Below are 22,737 nucleotides of genomic sequence, written 5' to 3' on the forward strand. Positions count from 1 at the left end.
CTGATTCTTGATCAGCAATGCTTTCAGAGAAAGATTTTGATCAAAAGGGAAGAAGTGTGAAAATTAATAAAGGAAACCTCAAGTAAAATTGGAATCGGGAAGACCTATAGAGGGAGCTCTCATACCCTCCCACTCGTTGTCAATTACCCCAAACAGGAAGACATGACACACTCCAAGAGGAAGAAGCATCAATTACAGACCCCAGTAGGAAGAGATGTACCTTTTGTACTCCCAAACAGGAAGTGCAACTACTTTACTAATCCAGCAGGAGGAAGGAAGATTTTCTTCTTGCCCAGCAACAAGCCCAGCCAATGGAAATGTGACAGCTCAGCCAATGAGAAGCCACTGTCACCCAAACTCTTACTTTCCTCTAATGAACTTTCATTTTTCTCTTGCTGATGACTTCTTGTCCTACCCTCCTTTCTATAAAAGGCTTCCATTTTGTATAACCCCTCAGAGTATCTCTCTGCTTGCCAGAAGAGATGCTGCCTGATTCATGAATCATTTTTTTTTTTTTTTTTTCCCCTAAAGCCCCAGGCGATAGTTGTATGTCATAGTTGCACATTGTTCTAGTTGCTGTATGTGGGACGCGGCCTCAGCATGGCCGGAGAAGCAGTGCGTCTGTGCGCACCCGGGATACGAACCCGGGCAGCCTGCATCGGAGCGCACGCACTTAACCGCTAAGCCACGGGGCCGGCCCTCATGAATCATTTAATAGAGCCAATTAGATCTTCAAATTTACTCACTTGAATATAGAATTGCAAATGTAAGGTTTACCTGTCTGTATATCTTCTGAGTATTTGAAAAGAAGAAAAAGGACACTATTAAGTTAGCTCCACATTAACTACCATGTTAAACAACTCCTTCTCTTATATCTCTGCAAATTCTCTGTAGATTTTGTTTTTCTTAATTAATAAGAAAGTGCAGAATCCTCTAACTGCTAAATCTTATTCTTATATTAAATTATTCACAATTACCTACCTTTCTTTCTTTTTTTTCCATTTATTCCTTTTCTCACCTCTCTTTCTTTTAATTTTTCCCTTGGGAGCACCTAAAAGTTTTTTAAAAAATTGGAAGTTTAAGTTCTATCAGTAAAAGTCATTTTATTGACTAAATAATTTGAAGAATTAGAATAATTAAGATTGATATTTTAATTAACTTTATTATGTTGGTTGGAAAAATCTTGCAAGACACGAATACCAGATAAAATGAATTATTTCATTATAATTGTAACCCAGTATTATAAATATGTGGCACTTAGGAACCCATCTAGAGGAAAATACACCTATGAGTCCACTAGAATCCAACCTCTAGTTAATCTAGAAAACATAAGGTGTTATGCTTATTAGCAAGAACTACATAAGTACAACTATTACTTTATTGGGAAATATACAAAATGAATTATTTAATAAGAAAGTAGAAAAGAAGACTATTAGCCTGCCACCATATTAACCACTCCATGCTGTAAGAGACAACCATATTCCTGACTAGAAGTGAAAGTTCCTCATATGATTTTTTTGTATTATCTAGCTTGGGGGTATCTGTAGTTGATGTTTTTCATGTGTTTTGGAAAACTTTTGGCCATTATTCTCTTCAAATATTGCTTCTTCCTCATTCTCTCTTCTCCCTTTCTTAGATTCCAATTCCATGTTAGACCTCTTCACTGTGTCTCACATGTTTCCGATGCTCTCTTCTGTATCTTCCATTCTTTTTTCTTTCTCCTAACTTGACTTCCAGTTTTCCAATTCTGTCTTTTTGTTGTGTTTAATATGTTGGTAAATCTATGTAAATTACTAATTTTAGATAATGCACTTTTTATTCCCAAATTTCCATTTGATTATTTTTAGTTTACAAATCTCTATTTTCTTGAACACATTAATTACAATTATGTAAAATTCATTGCTAGCTAACTCCAATATTTGGATTACCTGTAGGGCTGTTATTTACATATTTTTAAATCTCGTTTTTAAGTCATGTCAGAATATCTAGTCATATTTTATTGAAAGCTAGGTATTTTGTATTACAAAATTCTAGAGGCTCTAGATGACGTTATCTTCATCCCAAGATGATTCACCCTTCTTCCACTAGGCAAATAAAATGATGGATGATTATCTAAACCCAATCAGGGTCTGTGCTGAGATGAAATTACGGCTCAATTTACCTCTGATTCATTCCTGCACCTCCTGGGTTTTCAACAGAGGGCCTCTTGTGTTCTCCAACCCGTGGTGAGGCCCAAACTCTAATCTTTGTATCGTTTCACTTCTCATAGTTCTTTCCTCTCTAGAATCTTAATCTCTCTAGTTCTTATTGCCTTAGCAGCTCTCCACTTCCTTTAAACAATAATTTCTGCTTTTTATCTAATTATTTATTGTAGAAGCACTGATTTCCTGCTAACTACTCATCTCGGGAAGCAGAAGTCAATAAAGGAAATTTATTTACTGGTATAAACTTACAACTACAAACAGAATAGGAATTAATTGTCTATCCTTTTCATAGTTTCCTAGATAGTCTCCTAGTAACTTTTCCTAGAAAGTTACTAGAAGAGTTGCTCCAATAAAATAAGGGAGAAAACAAAGGAGGAGGAAAACAGGATTCAGAAAACAGGTGATCAAACCCAAGAAAGGTAAAGGAAACCCCAGAATGACGATGAAAGGAGATTCTAATATCACAGCTGCTTAACAGGCCTAGAGAGCAGTAATTCTAGATGGAGCATGTTAAAAAAACCCAGGAGATGATCCTCAAAATGAAATTAACAAAGTACCTGATGTATTTTGAACATTTTGAAAGGAAATTTAGATTACTATTATATATCACAAACACAGAAAATGAAACAAATTTTTTAAAAGATAATTATTAGGTGAAAAGGAAACAAAAAGTTGTGCTAAAAGGAAACCATTACATGGTTCAGCTGTAAATAGCATTTGCAAAGTTATAATAATGAAATTATTGAATAGTGAACTTATCAAAGTTACAATAATGAAATCCTATTTAGAAGGATGGAAGGAAGGAAGTAAACATGGGGGGGGAACAGTGATTTTAAAAAAATAGCTAAATTCTTATCTTCTATAGAGCCTAAAACTGAAAAGTGAAAAAATGAACAGGTTGGAAACCGAAATTAGGGGAAATCATTTTGAAACTATTCATTAGTGTGAGAGCAGAATAATGACATTTTGAGATATGCAAAGACTCAGAAAGTTTACTTTCCAGATATATGTTTTGGAAAAGTTATTTGACCACGTACTCTAACAGTGGAGGCAGAAAACTAAGAGAGAGGAAGATGGATCTAGGAAACAATGGATCCAAACTAGAGGACCTAGAGTGACAGGAAATTCTAGGATGACAGCTATCTGGCAGGCCTTGTGGGTACAAAGTGGTCTAGTTTACAATAGACAGGCAAGAACATCTCCAGTGAAAAGAAATGAACTCCACTGGACAGTATGATCAAAAGGATGGAAAATCTTTTTATTATGGGGTAGTTACATTATCTTTCTGTCAATAATAAAAAACAAATAGTTGAACTAGAAACTCTAAGAAAAACAAAAACTGTACAAGAAAGTCATGGTTCAAACAGGAAGCAATACTAAGACATGGCATAGTTTTAAGCAACTGATGGAATATAAATGTACTTGATGCTGCGACTAGAAACATTCTAGAAACATTCTCCTTTGAAAATCCCAGTAATCATGAAAGGAAAATGTAATCCTAGCACATGACTTGGCACTGCAATAACAATATTTATACAGTGATAATTTACATGCTGATTATTGGTTTTAAACCTTTAAAGTGAATATTTGGACAAAAAAATGAAAGAGTTATTTTTGGTTGTAGATCAGATTATAAACATTAACTAGTGAAAATGTTCAAAAAAAGACATTGGGAAGAAAAGATGGAGGGAAGGATAGAGGTAGCTATATAAAAGAGAGTAAAATAATTGACTAAAGTTAATGGAACAACAAGTATAATTACAAGTAAAATATTTATTGATACTATATTAACTAATAGAAAAACTACAACATAACTAGCAAACACTGAGAGGATAAAGGTAGGTGAGAAAAAGGAGTGATTTAAAGATTTTATTTATTTATTTTTCCCCCCAAATCCCCAGTAGATAGTTGTATGTCATAGCTGCACATTCTTCTAGTTGCTGTATGTGGGACGCGGCCTCAGCGTGGCCGGAGAAGCGGTGTGTCAGTGCGCGCCCGGGATCCGAACCCGGGCTGCCAGCAGCAGAGCGCACGCACTTAACCACTAAGCCACGGGGCCGGCCCAAAAAGGAGTGATTTAAAGTGAGCTAATCAATAGATATTGTCTAGAGTTGAATGGGGAGAATATCTGTTATATTTTGATTGCCCAGTATCTGATTCTCCTTCCTATGTTTGGTGAATATTCCTCCGCATGCCTCCCACCATCAATGCTGAAAAGGCCAATATTTGCTTTCCCAGTTTCCTATGCAGCTAGGACATGGGCATGTGATCTAAGCTTAGTCAATCACTGCCTAGGAGATAGTGACACAAAGAAGCAGAGATAGTGAAGAATCCATACTGCAGCATGGCAGAAATACCCAGTGTCTAGTGACAGCAGTGGCAGTGATAACAGTGGTGGCATTTAGTGACCATGGCAATGCAAGTTGAGGCATCCAGGTTCAGTAGTGGCAGTGTGCCCTTACCAGACTGGGCTCTGTGGCATGACTTGCCTATGGTTCTAGCTGCCAAGTTTCACTTTGTTCCTAGCCATATTCAGAGATTAGTTCTCTAGGTTTCTTGGCAATTCTGTGAATTACTCAATGTCCTTTCAATAAATTCCTTTCCCATTTTTTTTTGTGTGTGTGAGGAAGATCGGCCCTGAGCTAACATCTGCCAATCCTCTTCTTTTTGGCTGAGGAAGACCGGCCCTGGGCTAACATCCATGCCCATCCTCCTCTACTTTATATGGGACGCCACCACAGCATGGCTTAACAAGGAGCGCATCAGTGCGCGCCTGAGATCCGAACCGGCGAGCCCCGGGCTGCCACAGCAGAGCGCGCACACTTAACCGCCTGCACCACCGGGCCGGCCCCCTCCTTCCCCATTTAAATCAGCCAGAGTTAGCTTCCTCAGCTTACAACCAAGAACTCTGATTAGTCCACTGATAAATCAAGAAATAGAAGTGTAAGCATATCACTTGAGAAAGAATCAGAAACCCAAATGTCAACAGTGGTTAGCACATGCAATTCCTTTAGCTTGTAATAAATCTTCCTGAATTCGACCTCCCCCCTTTTTGTCTGGAAAATGCCTACTCATCCTCCAGTTCGCAATTTAGATATTTTTTCCTCTTCAAAGCCTTTCCTTGTCCCCTTAACATGTGCATATCAAGTCATAGCAATTATCTGCATTGTAATGGACTATTTATTTGTCTTTATTGCCCAATATAATAAAAGTTCCTTGACTGAAGGGACCATGCCATGTTTACCATTATGCCTGCTACATAGTGAGTATTCTCAGTGAACATCTGTTGAATAAACAGATGTTATGAAGGAGTTTTAATGAATTTTTTTTCTAAATCATCTAACTTATAAATGAAAAAACCTTAACAGGGTGATAAAGATACCTTCAATACTTGAATCCGTCTGGCTTCCTGAAGATGATGATGAAGAAGCAGGAAACACATAGTCAACTGAAGAATGAGATGTTGATCTGTGTCGGGATTGGTGGTGTTTTCGGTTTTGCTTTGCTTTTTTCTTTTGTTTGTGTTTACCTTAGATTGATATAAAATGTAACACAATTATTCTCTCAAATATTAGCAAAAAATGAGAGAGAAACAAATAAAATAATTTATCAAACATATTTGAATTTACTCAAAAGGTCTTAAAGCAAGTAAAATTCCTACCTCCGTTTCTACCAGTCCCGGCATCTTCAGGACTTCTGTGTGTGGACTTCTTATCCATGTCTATAAAACCTACCTGCCATGTCTGTAAAACCAAAATATTGACAAATTATTAGGGAATTTAAAATGCAAAATGATGTTTTTTGGGACAAGGAAGTGGAAACCATGTTTTAAATTCTGAATGGAAAGAAGGTCACGTATTAGTTATTCACAAAATGGTTTTATATTTCTATTTAATGGTAACCTCTCATAAACTAATTTGAGTATCTGTCACCACAACAAAAATCAAATATGTATTTCCACAACCTTGGTAAAAATCTCATGCAGATTTGATCAAAATAAGCACTTTGTTTTAGCTGAACTTTGCTTTATAGACTAAAAGAACAAGAATTTAGAATTGATGTGGTGATACTCTTGGATCACATGGTCAAACTAGTTGTTGTTAAAGGGAAACACCGACAGACTGAATTGTATCCCTCCAAAATTCATTTACTGAAGCTCTAACCCCCAATGTGACCATATTTAGAAATAGTGTCTTTAGGAGGTAATTAAAGTAAAATGAGGTCATAAGGGTGGATCCCTAACATGACAGGCCTGACAGAACTTTCTTATAAGAAGAAAGAGAGAGAGAAATCTCTCTCTCTCTCCCCACGTACCACAAAGAAAAGGCCATGTGAGGGTGAAGCAAGAAGGAGGCCATCTGCAAGCCAGGAATAGAGTTCTCACCAGAAACCAAACACTGCTGGAATCTTGATCTTGAACTTTCCAGTCTCCAAAACTGTGAGAATATAAATTCCGCTTGTTTAAGCCACACAGTCTGCAGTATTTTGTTATGGCAGCCCAAGTAGACTAATAGACCAGTCAAGGATAGCTGTGATTGTGGTTTGCTTTCACAGCTGAGATGCTCTCCCTGGTACCTGTAGCACATCATTCCTTATCTCTTTATTGGGCCCCATTTTTTCCTCCCACCCTTAAAGATAGGCCATCTTAGGGCTCAGTCCTGAATCTTTTGATTGTTCCTCTCTATACGCTATTCCATTAGTTCCTGAACTTTAGTACACATAAGAAACACCAAGGAACTTGTTAAAAGGCAGATTCCCGTGCTGCACACCCAGAGATCTTCATTTAGAAGATATGGAGGGAGACCTCTAGTGATTCAGGAAGCCTTGAGACCACACTTTGAGAAATGCTGTTCTCTTAGAAATCTTATGTAGTCATATGATTTCAATGAATATATTACTTTTCCAGCCCTTTTATTTGTCCAGATCTCCAATTCTTTGTCTTTGTTTAATAGATATTTTCCTTGGATCATCTATTATCACCTTGCACTTTAAAATAAAACCAAGATGACGTCAGCATCATGGCGGAGTGAGCTTTCCCGTGAACTCTTCCCCCGACAAGATACAACAAAAGCAACAGTCACAGACCAACAACGGAATCCCAGACAGTGAAAAGCTAGAGCGGAGGGATCCACACTGCCGCACATCTGACAGCAGAACGTGCTGGGCCCCCAGAGGAAGTGGGGAGAGGTAAGGAGAACTCCTCTCCCTCCCCATCAGATCAGCGATCCCCGTCTGCGCGGCTCCCAGAGAGGGGGGAGGGGCGGCCCTCGGCGGGGAAACCGTGGCTCTTCAGACTCTCTCAGCCAGGGGGAAACTCCCGCACAGAGGATTCAGAGGAGTCACAGGGCTACCATCAACATCTGAGCACCCCAGAGAGCAGATAGAGAGGGGCAAACGAGAAGCCTCCCACGTCAGGGACCCAGAGGGCAAAAGAGAGAGCTCCCCCCTCCCCGCAAACCGGACTCTGCAGCTCAACCAACCAGACCAGACCTAGCGATCCGCTGCAGACCTGATCAAACGACTGGACCCGTGGATCGCAGCGGGGAAAAAAAAAACAAAACTGCGGATCGCAGCAGAAAAACCGGGGCAGAGCGCAGGGGGCTTAGACTACACAGCCCTTTACCACCAGACAGTGGCGGCAGGTGGAAATTGCAACCAGAGATTTCCAGGATGAGGAAAAACAAAACCAACACAGGAACCACAATGCAAAAATATATGAAATCACCAGACCAGAAACAAAATGACAAGCACCCAGAAATCAACCCCGAAGACACAGAAATCCATAAACTAAATGACAGAGATTTCAAAATAGCTATCATAAAAACACTCAACGAAATACGAGACAACACAGACAAACAATTCAATGAGATTAGGAGTTTCTTCACAAAAGAGATTGAAATCATAAAGAAAAACCAATCAGTGCTGATGGAGATGAAGAACACAATGGAGGAGATAAAGGAGAATCTGGAATCTTTAAAGAACAGAGCTGACAATATGGAGGAAAGAATTAGTACTTTAGAGGATAGGAATACAGATATACTCCAGATGGAAGAGGAGAGAGAACTAAGACTAAAAAGAAATGAAGAAAGACTCCGAGAAATATCTGACTCTATTAGAAAATGTAACATAAGAATTATGGGTATTCCTGAGGGAGAGGAGAGGGAAAGAGGAACAGAGAGCCTATTCAAGGAAATAATAGCTGAGAATTTCCCAAATCTGGGGAAGGAGCAGGAAATACCAGTAAGCGAAGCCAAAAGGACACCTATATATATTAACAGACAAAGGCCTTCACCACGACACCTAGTGGTAAGGCTAGCCAGGGTCAACAACAAAGAAACAATATTAAGGGCAGCTAGACAAAAACAAAAAATAACGTACAAAGGAACTCCCATCAGGCTCTCAGCGGATTTCTCAACAGAAACTTTACAGGCTAGAAGAGACTGGAATGATATATTCAAAATACTGAAAGACAAAAACTTTCAGCCAAGAATACTCTATCCAGCAAAAATATCCTTCAAATATGATGGAGAAATAGTAACTCTCCCAGATAAACAAAAGCTAAGGGAGTTCATGGCCACGAGACCCCCACTACAAGAAACACTCAAGAAGGTCCTCAGGCCTGAAAAAAAGAAGAGAAAGGGAACACAAAGCTTGGAGGAAGGAGAAAAGTAGGTAGACAAACTCAGAAAAATAGTAGATCTTTACCGGAATAGGTTAGCAACCACTTAAATACTAAATTCAAAGATCAAAGGAAGAAATTCACCAAAAATAAATTTAACCTCATCACTGTAAACACACAGCCACAACACAAGACAGAATAAGGTATAACAAGAACAACTTAGAAGGTGAAGAGGAAAGTGACTGAATTGACTTAGTATAAGGAAATAGGAGGCCATCAGATAATGGACTATCTCATACACAAGATTTTTTTGCCCAAACCTCAAGGTAACCACTAAACAAATAATCAAAGCAAAACCACATAAGATAAACAAAGAGAAAACTAGAAGAGTCATAAGACAGAACAACCAAACTGCATTGGCAGTCCAAAACAAATGGGACAAGAAACAAAGGAAATGCAAAAGAACCAGAAAATAAGTGACAAAACAGCAACATTAAGCCCTCATATATCAATAATTACCCTAAATGTAAATGGATTGAACTCTCCAATCAAAAGATACAGAGTGGCAGGATGGATTAAAAAGCAAGACCCAACAATATGCTGCCTTCAGGAAACACATCTTAGCACTAAAGACAAGCACAGGCTCAGAGTGAAAGGATGGAAGACAATACTCCAAGCTAATGGCAAACAAAAGAAAGCAGGTGTTGCCATACTCATATCAGACAAAGTAGACTTCAAGATAAAACAGGTTAAGAAAGACAAAGAAGGGAAATACATAATGATAAAAGGGACACTCCATCAAGAAGACATATCACTTATAAATATATATGCACCCAACATAGGAGCACCAATGTACATAAAGCAACTATTAACAAACCTAAAAGGAGAAATCAACAACAACACAATAATAGTAGGGGATCTTAACACCCCACTTACAGCAATGGATAGATCATCCAGACAAAAAGTTAATAAAGAAATAGTAGACTTAAATGAAAAACTGGACGAGATGGACCTAGTAGACATATACAGAGCACTCCATGCAAAAACAGCTGACTACACATTCTTCTCAAGCGCGCATGGAACATTCTCTAGGATAGACCATATGTTGGGAAACAAAGCAAGCCTCAATAAATTTAAGAAGATTGAAATCATAACAAGCATCTTTTCAGACCATAAGGCTATGAAACTGGAAATGAACCATGAAAAGAAAACTGGGAAAGTGACAAAAATGTGGAGATTAAACAACATGCTACTGAACAACCAATGGATCATTGATGAAATTAAAGGAGACATCAAAAACTATCTGGAAACAAACGAAAATGATAACATGCCATATCAAACCATATGGGATGCAGCAAAAGTGGTCCTGAGAGGGAAACTCATAGCGATACAAGCCCACCTTAACAAACAAGAAAAAGCCCTAATAGGCAACCTTAAATTACACCTAACAGAACTAGAAAAAGAAGAACAAACAAAGCCAGCAGAAGGAGAGAAACAATAAAAATTAGAGCAGAAATAAATGAAATTGAGACCAAAAAAACAGTAGAAAGGATTAATGAAACAAAGAGTTGGTTCTTCGAGAAGATAAACAAAATCGACAAACTCTTAGCCAGACTTACTAAGAAAAAAAGAGAAAAGGCTCAAGTAAATAAAATTAGAAATGAAAGAAGAGAAATTACAATGGATACCATGGAAATACAGAAGATTATAAGAGAATACTATGAGAAATTATATGCCAACAAATTGGACAATCTAGAAGAAATGGATAAATTCTTAGACTTATACAACCTCCCAAAATTGAACCAAGAAGAAATGGAGAATCTGAATAGACCAATAACAAGTAAAGAGATTGAAATAGTAATCAAAAACTTCCCAAAAAATAAAATTCCAGGACCAGATGGCTTCTCCAGTTAATTTTCCCAAACATTCAAAGAAGATTTAATACCCATCCTTCTCAAACTATTCCAAAAAATAGCGGAAGATGGAACACTTCCTAAATCATTCTATGAGGCCAACATCACCCTGATACCAAAACCAGACAAAGACAGTACAAAAAAAGAAAATTACAGGCCAATATCACTGATGAACACTGATGCAAAAATCCTCAACAAAATATTGGCAAACCGAATACAACAATACATTAAAAAGATCATACACCATGATCAAGTGGGATTTATACCAGGGACGCAGGGATGGTTCAACATCCGCAAATCAATCAACGTGATACATCACATCAACAAAACAAAGAATAAAAACCACATGATCATCTCAATAGATGCAGAGAAGTCATTTGACAAGATACAACATCCATTTATGATGAAAACTCTCAATAAAATGGGAATAGAAAGAAAGTACCTCAACATAACAAAGGCCATATATGACAAACCCACAGCCAACATCATACTCAACGGGGAAAGACTGAAAGCCATTCCTCTGAGAACAGGAATGAGGCAGGGCTGCCCACTCTCACCACTCCTGTTCAACATAGTACTGGAGGTTTTGGCCAGAGCAATTAGGCAAGAAAAAGGAATAAAAGGAATCCAAATAGGTAACGAAGAAGTGAAACTCTCACTATTTGCAGATGACATGATTGTATATATAGAAAACCCTAAAGAATCTGTTGGAAAACTATTAGAAACAATCAACAACTACAGCAAAGTTGCAGGGTACAAAATCAATCTACAAAAATCAGTTGCATTTCTGTATGCTAATAATGAACTAACAGAAAGAGAGCTCAAAAAGATAATACCATTTACAATTGCATCAAAAAGAATAAAATACCTAGGAATAAATCTTACCAAGGAGGTAAAGGACCTATACAATGAGAACTACAAGACATTATTGAAAGAAATCCATGATGACCTAAAGAAATGGAAAGATATCCCATGCACGTGGATTGGAAGAATAAACATAGTTAAAATGTCTATATTACCTAAAGCAATCTACAGATTCCATGCAATCCCAATCAGAATCCCAATGACATTCTTCACAGAAATAGAAAAAAGAATACTAAAATTTATATGGGGCAACAAAAGACCCCGAATAGCTAAAGAAATCCTAAAGAAAAAGAACAAAGCAGGAGGCATCACAATCCCTGACTTCAAAACATACTACAAAGCAATAGTAATCAAAACAGCATGGTACTGGTACAAAAACAGACACACAGATCAATGGAACAGAATTGAAAGCCCAGAAATAAAACCACACATATACGGACAGCTAATTTTCGACAAAGGTGCTAAGAACATGCAATGGAGAAAGGAAAGTCTCTTCAATAAATGGTGTTGGGAAAACTGGACAGCCACATGCAAAAGAATGAAAGCGGACCATGTGCTATCGCCATTCACAAAAATTAACTCAAAATGGATCAAAGACCTGAAGGTGAGACCTGAAACTATAAAACTCATAGAAGAAAATATAGGCAACACACTATTTGACATTGGTTTTAAAGGAATCTTTTCAGATGACATGCCTACCCAGACTAGGGAAACTAAAGAAAAAATAAACAAGTGGGACTTTATCAGATTAAAGAGCTTTTACAAGACAAATGAAACCAGAATCAAGATGAACAGACAACCAACCAGCTGGGAGAGAATATTTGCAAAACATACATCTGACAAGGGGTTGATCTCCATAATATATAAAGAACTCACACACTTGAACAACAAAAAAACAAACAACCCGGTCAAAAAATGGGCAGAGGAAATGAACAGACACTTCTCCAAGGAAGAAATACAGATGGCCAATAGGCACATGAAAAGATGCTCAACATCACTAATCATCAGGGAAATGCAAATCAAAACAACACTAAGATACCACCTCACGCCTGTTAGAATGGCTATAATCAGGGGCCAGCCCGGTGGCGCAAGCGGTTAAGTGCACATGTTCCGCTGCGGCGGCCCGGGGTTCGCCGGTTCGGATCCCGGGTGCGCACCAACACACCGCTTGTTAAGCCATGCTGTGGCGGCATCCCATATAAAGTAGAGGAAGATGGGCATGGATGTTAGCCCAGGGCCAGTCTTCCTCAGCAAAAAAGGGGAGGAATGGCATTGGATGTTAGCTCAGGGCTGGTCCTCCTCACAAAAAAAAAAAAAAAAAAAAGAATGGCTATAATCACCAAGACAAAAAACAACAAATGTTGGAGAGCATGTGGAGAAACAGGAACCCTCATACACAGCTGGTGGGAATGCAAATTGGTGCAGCCTCTATGGAAAACCGTATGGAGATTCCTCAAAGAATTAAAAATAGAGATGCCCTATGATCCAGCCATCCCACTACTGGGAATCTATCCAACGCACCTGAAATCAACAATCCAAAGAGGCTTATGCACCCCTATGTTCATTGCAGCATTATTCACCATAGCCAAGAAGTGGAAGCAACCTAAGTGTCCCTCGACTGACAACTGGATTAAGAAAATGTGGTATATATATACAATGGAATACTACTCAGCCATAAAAAAAGACAAAATCATCCCATTTGCAACAACATGGATGGGCCTGGAGCGTATTATGTTAAGTGAAATAAGCCAGAAAGAGAAAGACAAACACTGTATGATCTTACTCATATGTGGAATATAAACCAACACATGGACAGAGAAAACTGGACTGTGGTTACCAGGGGCAGTGGGGGTGGGGGGTGGGCACAAGGGGTGAAGGGAGTCATATATATGGTGATGGACAAACAAAAATGTACAACCCAAAATTTCACAATGTTAGAAACCATTAAAACATCAATAAAAAAAAAATGCAGAGTAAAAGCTATTGCTAAGAATGTGATATAAAAGAACACGATGATAGGACATGAGTTGCATCTCAAAGAACTGTCCATCTGGGATGGACAGAGGAGAGCATCAGTGCGATAGTGAACTCAGAGACTATATCTCAAAATGGTTTCTAAATCAGATCTTTTGCTGAACATAATTTTGGAATTTTAGAACATGGCATTTCAGTTGTAACATGTTTTTTAGAAGTGGTAATAAAAAAAATACTGAGCTAAAAATAAATAAATAAAAAATAAATAAAACCAAAATTTTCTGGAGACTTAGCCATTTCTGTAGGTAAAACCATTTTTCTTCTAGTTCTTGCATTCATACAGCAATGACATGGTGACATTTAGGGGGTGACATCAGCAACATGGAGGAGTAAGCTGTTCCCTTTGTCTCTCCCCCTCTGAATTACAACTAAACGGACATTCATTGACCAATGAAGGATACCCACACAACACAACAGGATGCCTGAGAGACCCACGCAACTATACATCTGAAGGTGAGTGGACTGGATCCCCAGGAAGCAGTGGAGATAGGTGAGTGCACCCCTCCCCCTCCCTGGCAGCAGCAAGCCAGGTCGCAGGTCCTCACACAGTGGCTGGCTGGCATGATTCTAAGAGGAGGCAGGGACAGCCTAGCCTGCCCATGAATGCTAGCCCAGCCAAAAATACAAGGGAAGAGAAACAATGGATATATAGAACAACTGGAAAACAAGAAATAAAATGGCAGTATTAAGCCCTCATATATCAATAATCACTCTAAATGTAAATGGATTGACTTCTCCAACCAAAAGACACAGAGTAGCTGGATGGATTAAAAAACAAGACCCAACAATATGCTGCCTCCAGCAAACGCATCTCAGCTCTAAAGATAAACACAGGCTCAGAGTGAAGGCACGGAAGACAATACTCCAAGCAAATGGCAAGCAAAAGAAAGCAGGTGTTGCCATACTTATATCAGACAAAGTAGACTTCAAGATAAAACAGGTAATGAGAGACAAAGAAGGGCAGTATATAATGATAAAAGGGACATTCCACCAAGAAGACATAACAGTTATGAATATATGCACCTAACACAGGAGCACCAAAGTATATAAAGCAACTATTAACAGATCTAAAGGAACAAATAATAGTAGGGGACCTCAACAACCCACTTACAGCAACAGATAGATCACCCAGACAGAAAGTCAACAAGGAAATAGTGGATTTAAATGAAACACTTGATCAGATGGACTTAATAGATATATATATAACATTCCATCCAAAAACAGCAGAATACACATTCTTCTCAGATGCATATGGAACATTCTCAAAGACAGACCATATGTTGGGAAACAAGGGAAGCCTCAATAAATTTAAGAAGATTGAAATCATATCAAGCATATTTTCCAACCACAATGCTATGAAACTAGAAATCAACCACAAGAAAAAGGCTGGGAAAGTCACAAATATGTGGACATTAAACAACATGCTACTGAACAACCATTGGATCAATGAAGAAATCAAAGGAGAAATCAAAAAATACCTGGAGACAAATGAAAATGAAAATACAACATACCAACTCTTATGGGATGCAGCAAAAGTGGCTCTAAGAGGGAAATTTACAGCAATACAGGCCCACCTCAACAAAGAAGAAAAATCTCAAATAAGTAATCTTAAACTACACCTAATAGAACTAGAAAAAGAACAAACAAAGCCCAAAGTCAGCAGAATGAGGGAAATAGTAAAAATTAGAGCAGAAATAAATGAAATAGAGACTTAAAAAAAAACACAGTAGAAAAGATCAATGAAACTGAGAGCTGGTTCTTTGAGAAGATAAACAAAATTGACAAACCATTAGCCAGACTCACTAAGAGAAAAAGAGAGAAGGCTCAAATAAATAAAATCAGAAATGAAAGAGGAGAAACTACAATGGATACCACAGAAATACAAAGGATTATTAGAGAATACTATGAAAAACTATATGCCAACAAATTGGATAACCTAGAAGAAATGGATAAATTATTAGACTCATACAACCTCCCAAAACTGAATCAAGAAGAAATAGAGAATCTGAATAGACCAATCACAAGAGATTGAAACAGTAATCAAAAACCTCCCAAAAAACAAAAGTCTGGGACTAGACGGCTTCTCTGAGAACTTTACCAAACATTCAAAGATTTAATACCTATCCTTCTCAAACTATTCCAAAAAACTGAAGAAGACAGAATGCTTCCTAACTCATTCTATTAGGCCAACATTACCCTCATACCAAAACCAGACAAGAACACCACAAAGAAGGAAAATTATAGGCCAATATCACTGATGAACATAGATGCAAAAATCCTCAGCAAAATACTGGCAAACTGAATACAGCAATACACTAAAAGGATCATACACTATGATCAAGTGGGATTTATACTAGGGATGCAGGGATGGTTCAACATTTGCAAATCAATCAATAAGATACACCACATTAACAAAATGAGGGATAAAAATCACATGATCATCTCAAGAGATGCAGAGAAAGCATTTGACTAGATCCAACATCCACTTATAATAAAAACTCTCAATAAAATGGGTATATAAGGGGGCCGGCCCCGTGGCTTGGCGGTTGGGTGCGCGTGCTCTGCTGCTGGCGGCCTGGGTTCGGTCCTGGGCACGCACCGACACGACGCTTCTCTGGCCATGCTGGGGCCGCGTCCCGCATGCAGCAGCTGGAAGGATGTGCAGCTATGACATGCAGCTATCTGCTGGGGCTTTGGGGGAAAAAAATAAATAAATAAAAATTTTTTTAAAAAATGGGTATAGAAGGAAAGTACATCAACACCCACAGCCAAAATCATACTTAATGGTGAAAAACTGAAAGCCATCCCTCTGAGAACAGGAACAAGACAAGGGTCGCTACTCTCACCACTCCTATTCAACATTGTACTGGAGGTTTTGGCCAGAGCAATTAGGCAAAAAGAAATAAAAGGTACTCAAATTGGAAAGGAAGAAGTGAAACTTTCACTGTTTGTGGATAACATGATTCTATACATAGAAAATTTATTTATTAAGCCCCTGATCCAGTACTGGAAAGATAGTGGTGAACAAACAGACAAGATATCTACATTCAAAGAGCTTACAGTCTAGTTTTGGGAAAGAAAAGAAACAAAATGATTTCTAATGATGTGTTATGAAGGAAATAAACAAGTGATATAATTGATAATGCCCTGGTAGATAGGCAGTGTCTGCCTTTAAGGAGGTGACATTTGATCTTAGATTTGAAAGATGAGAGATCAGCCAGCTATGTGAAAACTCATTGGAAAGGACTTCAAGCAGATGGAACGTAAGTGCAAAGCCCTGAGGCAGAGCAAGTTTAGCATTTTTGATGTTCAGAAAGATAGTAGGTAAATTTCAAGCATAGTAGTCAAAGGGGAGTGGTATGTAAAGAAGTAATACGTAAGTAAGGACCAGATAATGTAGAAATATAAAACAAGCTTTATGTTAAGAAGTTGGGATTTCATCCTAAGTATAGTGGAAAGCAATTGGAGGGTGTTAAGCAGGGGAGTGTCAAGATGGATTTATGTTTTTAAAGTATCATATGGCTGTGCTTTGCAGGGAAGAGATTGTATAAGGGTAAAAGTAAAAGAAGGAAACCCAGTTAGATGGCTATTACAGTATTTCAAGTAAGAGATTTTAGCAGTTTGGACTAGGGCAGAGTTTCTCAACTTTTTCACTATTATCATTTAGGACTGGATTATTCTGTGTTGTGAAGGGCTTTGGTAGGCATTGTAGGATATTTAGCCATATCCCTGGCCTCTACCCACTAGATTCCAAGCAGAAACCAAGTTGTGACAAGATTTCAAGTTGTAACAACCAAAAATGGCTCCAGACATTAAAAAAAAAAAAAAAAAAAGACACATGGGCAATGAAACACAATAGAGAGCCCAGAAATAAACCCTTGCAAATATGGTCAACTAATCTTTGACAAGAGTACGTGGGGAAAGGATAGTCTCTTCAATAAATGGCATTGGGAAAACTGGACAGTCACACAGAGAAAAAATGAAACTGGCCCACTGTCAAACTATACACAAAAATCAGCTCAAAATCGATTACAGACTTGAACATAAGACCCAAAACCATAAAACTCCTATGATTTTTTTTGGATGTGACACCAAAAGCAAAGGCAAAAAAGCAAAACTAAACAAATGGGACTACATTAAACTAAAAAGCTCTGCACAGCAAAGGAAACCATCAACAAAAAGAAAAGGTAATCTATGGAATGGAAGAAAATATTTATAAATCACATATCTGATAAGAGATAAATATGCAATGTATATATAAGGAACTCATACAACTCAATGGCAAAAAAACAAATAACTCAGTTAAAAAATGGGCAAAGGACCTGAGTAGATATTTCTCCAAAGAAGACATACAAATGGCCAACAGGCACATGAAAAGGTGCTCATCACTAATCATCAGGGAAATGCAAATCAAAACCACAATGAGATACCAGCTCACACCTGTGAGGATGTCTATTACCAAAAAGACACAAGATAATTCAGTGTTGGCGAGGATGTGGAGAAAAGGGAACTATTGTATATGGTTGGTGGGAAAGTAAACTGGTACAGCCACTACAGAAAACAATATGAAAGTTCCTCAAGAAATTACAGATAGAACTACTATACGATCCAGCAATCCCACTTCTGGGTCTATATCCAAAGGAAACAAAATCAGGGCCGGCCCCGTGGCTTAGCAGTTAAGTGTGTGCGCTCTGCTGCTGGCAGCCCGGGTTTGGATCCCGGGCGTGCACCAACACACCACTTCTCCAGCCATGCTGAGGCCGCGTCCCACATATAGCAACTAGAAGGATGTGCAGCTATGACATGCAACTATCTACTGGGGCTTTGGGGGAAAATTAAATAAATAAATAAAATTTCAAAGGAAACAAAATCAGTATCTCAAAGACTTATCTATATCCCCATGTTCATTACAGCATTATTCACAATTGCCAAGATATAGAAACAATCTAAATGTCCATTAATGGATGAATTATAAAGAAAATGTAGTATATGTATATCTAATTACAGTATATATATTACATCATATATAATTATATAATAATAGTCTATATTAATGGAATTATATATACATATATATGTATACAATGGACTATTATTCAGCTTTGAAAAAGAAGGAAATCCTGGAGCCAGCCCAGTGGCGTAGTGGTTAAGTTCATGCACTTCTGCGCTCCACTGTTGGCGGCCCGGGTTTGGATCCCAGGTGCGCACTGATGCACCACTTGTCAGTCCATGCTGTGGCAGCATCCCATATAAAGTGGAGGAAAATGGGCATGGATGTTAGCCCAGGGCCAGTCTTCCTCAGCAAAAAAAGAGGAGGACTGGCATGGATGTTAGGGCTGATCTTCCTTACACACTGAGAAAATAAACACATAAATTAACCTTAAAAAAAAAAAGTTTGCGCACCTCGCTTTGGTGGCCTGGGGTTCACAAGTTTGGATCCCAGGCATGGACCTACGCACTGCTTATCAAGCCATGCTGTGGCAGGTGTCCCACATATAAAGTAGAGGAAGATGGGCACAGATGTTAGCCCAGGGCCAATCTTCCTCAGCAAAAAGAGGAGGATTGGTAACAGATGTTAGCTCAGGGCTAATCTCCCTCACCAAAAAAAAAAAAAGAAAAAAGGAGGAAATCCTATCACTTGTGACAACATGGATGAACCTGGAGGGAATTACGCTAAGTGATATAAACCAGACAAAGACAAATACTGCATGGTATCAATTATATGTGGAATCTTAAAAAAAAAAAAGTTGAACTTATTGAAAAAGAGAGTAGAAAAGTGGTTTCCAGGGGCTGGTTGGTGAGGGAAATAGGGAGAGGTTGGTAAAAGGGTACAAACTTCCAGTTATAAGATGAATAAGGTCTGAGGATCTAATGGAAAACACAGCAACTACAGTTGATAACACTGCATTGTTGAAATTAGCTAAGAGAGTAGAACATAAATGTTGCCACCAAAAAAAAAAAGGTAAATATGTGAGGTGATGGATATTTAATTAACTTGGTGAAGAGAATCCTTTCACAATGTATACATATATCAAATCATCATGTGTACACTTTAAGTGTCACACAATTTTGTCAATTATACCCCAATAAAGCTGAAAAAAATAAAAATACGTAGATATACCAACAGAAAGAGCTAAAAGAATTGAAAGGAGCTGCCTGTGGAGAGTCGGATGGAGTATTCTACTTTTTTGATTTTTATAACTGTTGAGTAAATATCATTTTGATAAAAATTTAAGCAAATGTCCCCCTTCAAAACATACAAAGAGTGAATGAGGCTTCTCATACAAGATGGCCAACTTCCTTTATGAAGTCATATTAAAATGATAGTTAAGCAACAAAAATTTATAAATCCAAAACAGGAAAAATAAAAGAGTATACAAGAGGGAAATGTGATTCAACAAATGTTTGAAAACCAGAAAGCAGATGCAAGTGTGTTGACAGGAGAAACAGAGCGGTGTAGCCTGGGATGCTTGAGAAAGACATTACAGTAAAAGGAGTGATCTGCCTAGCAGGACCTAGAAGAGGCACTAAGTGAGAGAGACTATGAGGATGGGAATAAGAAGCAGTGATGAAAACAGGAGGATTACAGATGATCTGTTTACACCACGATACAACCCAGTGATTACTCTCAAGCAAAAACTCAAAGGAGTGTTTAAAGAAAATGAATGAAACATGGGGAGCTCAGGGCAGCAAGTACAAGTCTTGATGTCTCAGAGTAATGCCTTCCTGAGTCTTGTTTTTGGTTGAGTCCCTAATGAAATAGCCAGCTTCCTGCCCGCCTACCTTATTTAGTAATATTAAACATTAAGTAAGTGTTTGCTATATCCCAGGCATTGTTCTAAGCACTTTGCATGCATTACTTCATTTAATACAACAAAACAGGGCCGGCCCCATGGCTTAGCAGTTAAGTGCGCGCGCTCCGCTACTGGCGGCCCGGGTTCGGATCCCGGGCGCGCACCGATGCACCACTTCTCCGGCCATGCTGAGGCCGCATCCCACATACAGCAACTAGAAGGATGTGCAACTATGACATACAACTATCTACTGGGGCTTTGGGGGGGGGAAAAAAAAGGAGGAGGATTGGCAATAGATGTTAGCTCAGAGCCGGTCTTCCTCAGCAAAAAAAGAAGAGGATTAGCAAGGATGTTAGCTCAGGGCTGATCTTCCTCACACACAAAAAAAAAATACAACAAAACAATAAAGAACATACCATTATCTCATTTTTTTCACGTGAGACAGAGTGGTTAAGACAGAGTGGTTGCCCAAGATCACATAGCTAGTAAGTGGCAGAGCCTTAAAAGTGAAGCCTGCAATTAACAATCTTCATCCATGTGTAAAAAATTATGTCATCCTTCTTATCCTCTCATTCTTTGCCATGAATGGACAACCAAAGACCACCAGATATTTGAAGAAAATCTACAGCATAATAAAATCTAAGATAGAGAAACAACCAAGATGAAACAAAACAGAACTGAAAAAAATTATGATCTGTTACTTCAGAGAGGTTTAGAAGATATTGCACACATTAAAAAAAGCAGGATGCTAAGAAAAAAAGTATTCTCAGAAAATAAGAGTATGCTTTTTAGTTAAAATTATTATTCAGACATAAAAACTTAAAAGAGGACATAAAAGATAAAATCAGTTTAGAAAAATGAGAGAAAAGATAAGAATCACAGAGTATAAAATCCAAGAGGCCTAATATAAAAATTTCAGAAAGAAAGAAGAGAAAATAGAAGAGAGGAAATAAAAAACTTGAAGATTTCTCAGAGCTGAACAGAAAAAGAACTGTTCATATTGAAAGAACGGCACTAACTGCTAAAGAAGATGAAAGAAAAAAACTCTAGATACAGCATGGTGAAATTTTCAAGAGACATTCCCAAATGCTTCCAAAGGGAAAATGGTCACAAAGAAAGATTCAGACTAGCATCAGTCTTTTCATCAATGAATTCTCGGACATATTGAAAAAAGATCTTTACAGTTCTGGAGGAAATTTATTTTAAACCTAGAATTCTATATTCAGCTAAGTTATCAAAAAACAGGCAAAATCAAGTCATGCAAAGATTTGGAAAATTTATCACCCATGTACCCTTTCTGAAAAATTACTTGAGCATGTGCTCCAGCAAAATAAGAGTGAAAACAAAGAAAGCAGAAGGTGAGGGATACAAAAGTACAGAAAATCCCAGAAGTTCAAAGGAAAAGTAAAATCTCAGGAAAAAGGCTGTTCAAAAGACTAAAAAGCAACTGGTCCAATTCAGAACAAAATGTCAGTAGATTCTAATAAAAATTTTCAAGAATTAATTAATGCTAGCAACATTTCTCTAGAAACATGACCCTGGACCTTAAGAGAAATATAATCCAAGCATATTACTAGGACTTGCAGTGAGCAATATTTACAAGGTCACAATAATATAAATGTTCTTTCTATTGGCTTTCAACTTTTAAATTCAACTTATAGAAGTTATAGAAGAAAATATGGATGTTTTAATAATAGTTGTAGAATAGAAAGTAATTTATCCAATTACAAGGCTATAATTGTAAAGTTACAGCTGACAGAATATGAAAGGCAAAGAGAGAAAAGATGGAGCGAAAGGTAGGAATGCTATTATCATCCTACAAAGTCAAGAGATACTGACAAAACTTGTTGGAACGAGAAATATGTGATTAAATGTATTGTTTAAGATTATAAGGGTAAACAATACAGGAAATAAAAACAGTCTTAAAACCATCAAATCCAGGGAGAAGGCGGCAGGCAAAGTGAAGGGTGATATAAGTGAGACAAGTCCTCATCTGTCATGGCAGAAAGTCAGAGGATAACATCTAAATTTGATTAATTGAGAAAGAACAGTACAAGCGTATTATTTAGAGATGTAGCTATAATCACCAAAGAGACTAAACATACAAAAGATTTAAAGGGTTTGTCTCTGGGGAGCTGGATCTAGAATGACAAGAAAGCAAGTGGGATGGAGACTGTTGCTTTTCCTTATAAACCCTTCCATGCTCCTTGATCTTTTAATCATGTGTATGCATTATGTTCCTGAATGTTTTAAAATATTTTTTAAAAAGAGTGAATGGTTAGCAACAAAATAGTGACAATAAACATAAA

At 37.9% G+C, this 22,737-nt stretch overlaps 1 long non-coding RNA gene across 3 annotated transcripts in view; it reads right to left on the bottom strand.

Annotated features, from left to right (window-relative positions):
* The window catches only part of LOC106801007 (uncharacterized), a 56,219-nt gene that overhangs the window by 27,646 nt on the left and 5,836 nt on the right, over positions 1 to 22,737 (bottom strand). Inside the window, exons 2-5 of one of the 3 annotated variants that reach the window (XR_015554385.1) lie at positions 16,234 to 16,325; positions 6,519 to 6,640; positions 5,866 to 5,947; positions 5,587 to 5,733 (exon numbers count right to left, since the gene is read on the bottom strand). This is a non-coding gene — a long non-coding RNA (uncharacterized LOC106801007). The remainder of the gene's footprint in view (positions 1 to 5,586; positions 5,734 to 5,865; positions 5,948 to 6,518; positions 6,641 to 16,233; positions 16,326 to 22,737) is intronic. The other 2 variants (XR_015554386.1, XR_015554382.1) reach the window with 2 other exon arrangements.

The sequence above is a fragment of the Ceratotherium simum genome, chromosome 2 (genome assembly GCF_057802395.1).
Source record: "Ceratotherium simum simum isolate JZ-2026a chromosome 2, ASM5780239v1, whole genome shotgun sequence".
Taxonomy (NCBI): Eukaryota; Metazoa; Chordata; class Mammalia; order Perissodactyla; family Rhinocerotidae; genus Ceratotherium; species Ceratotherium simum.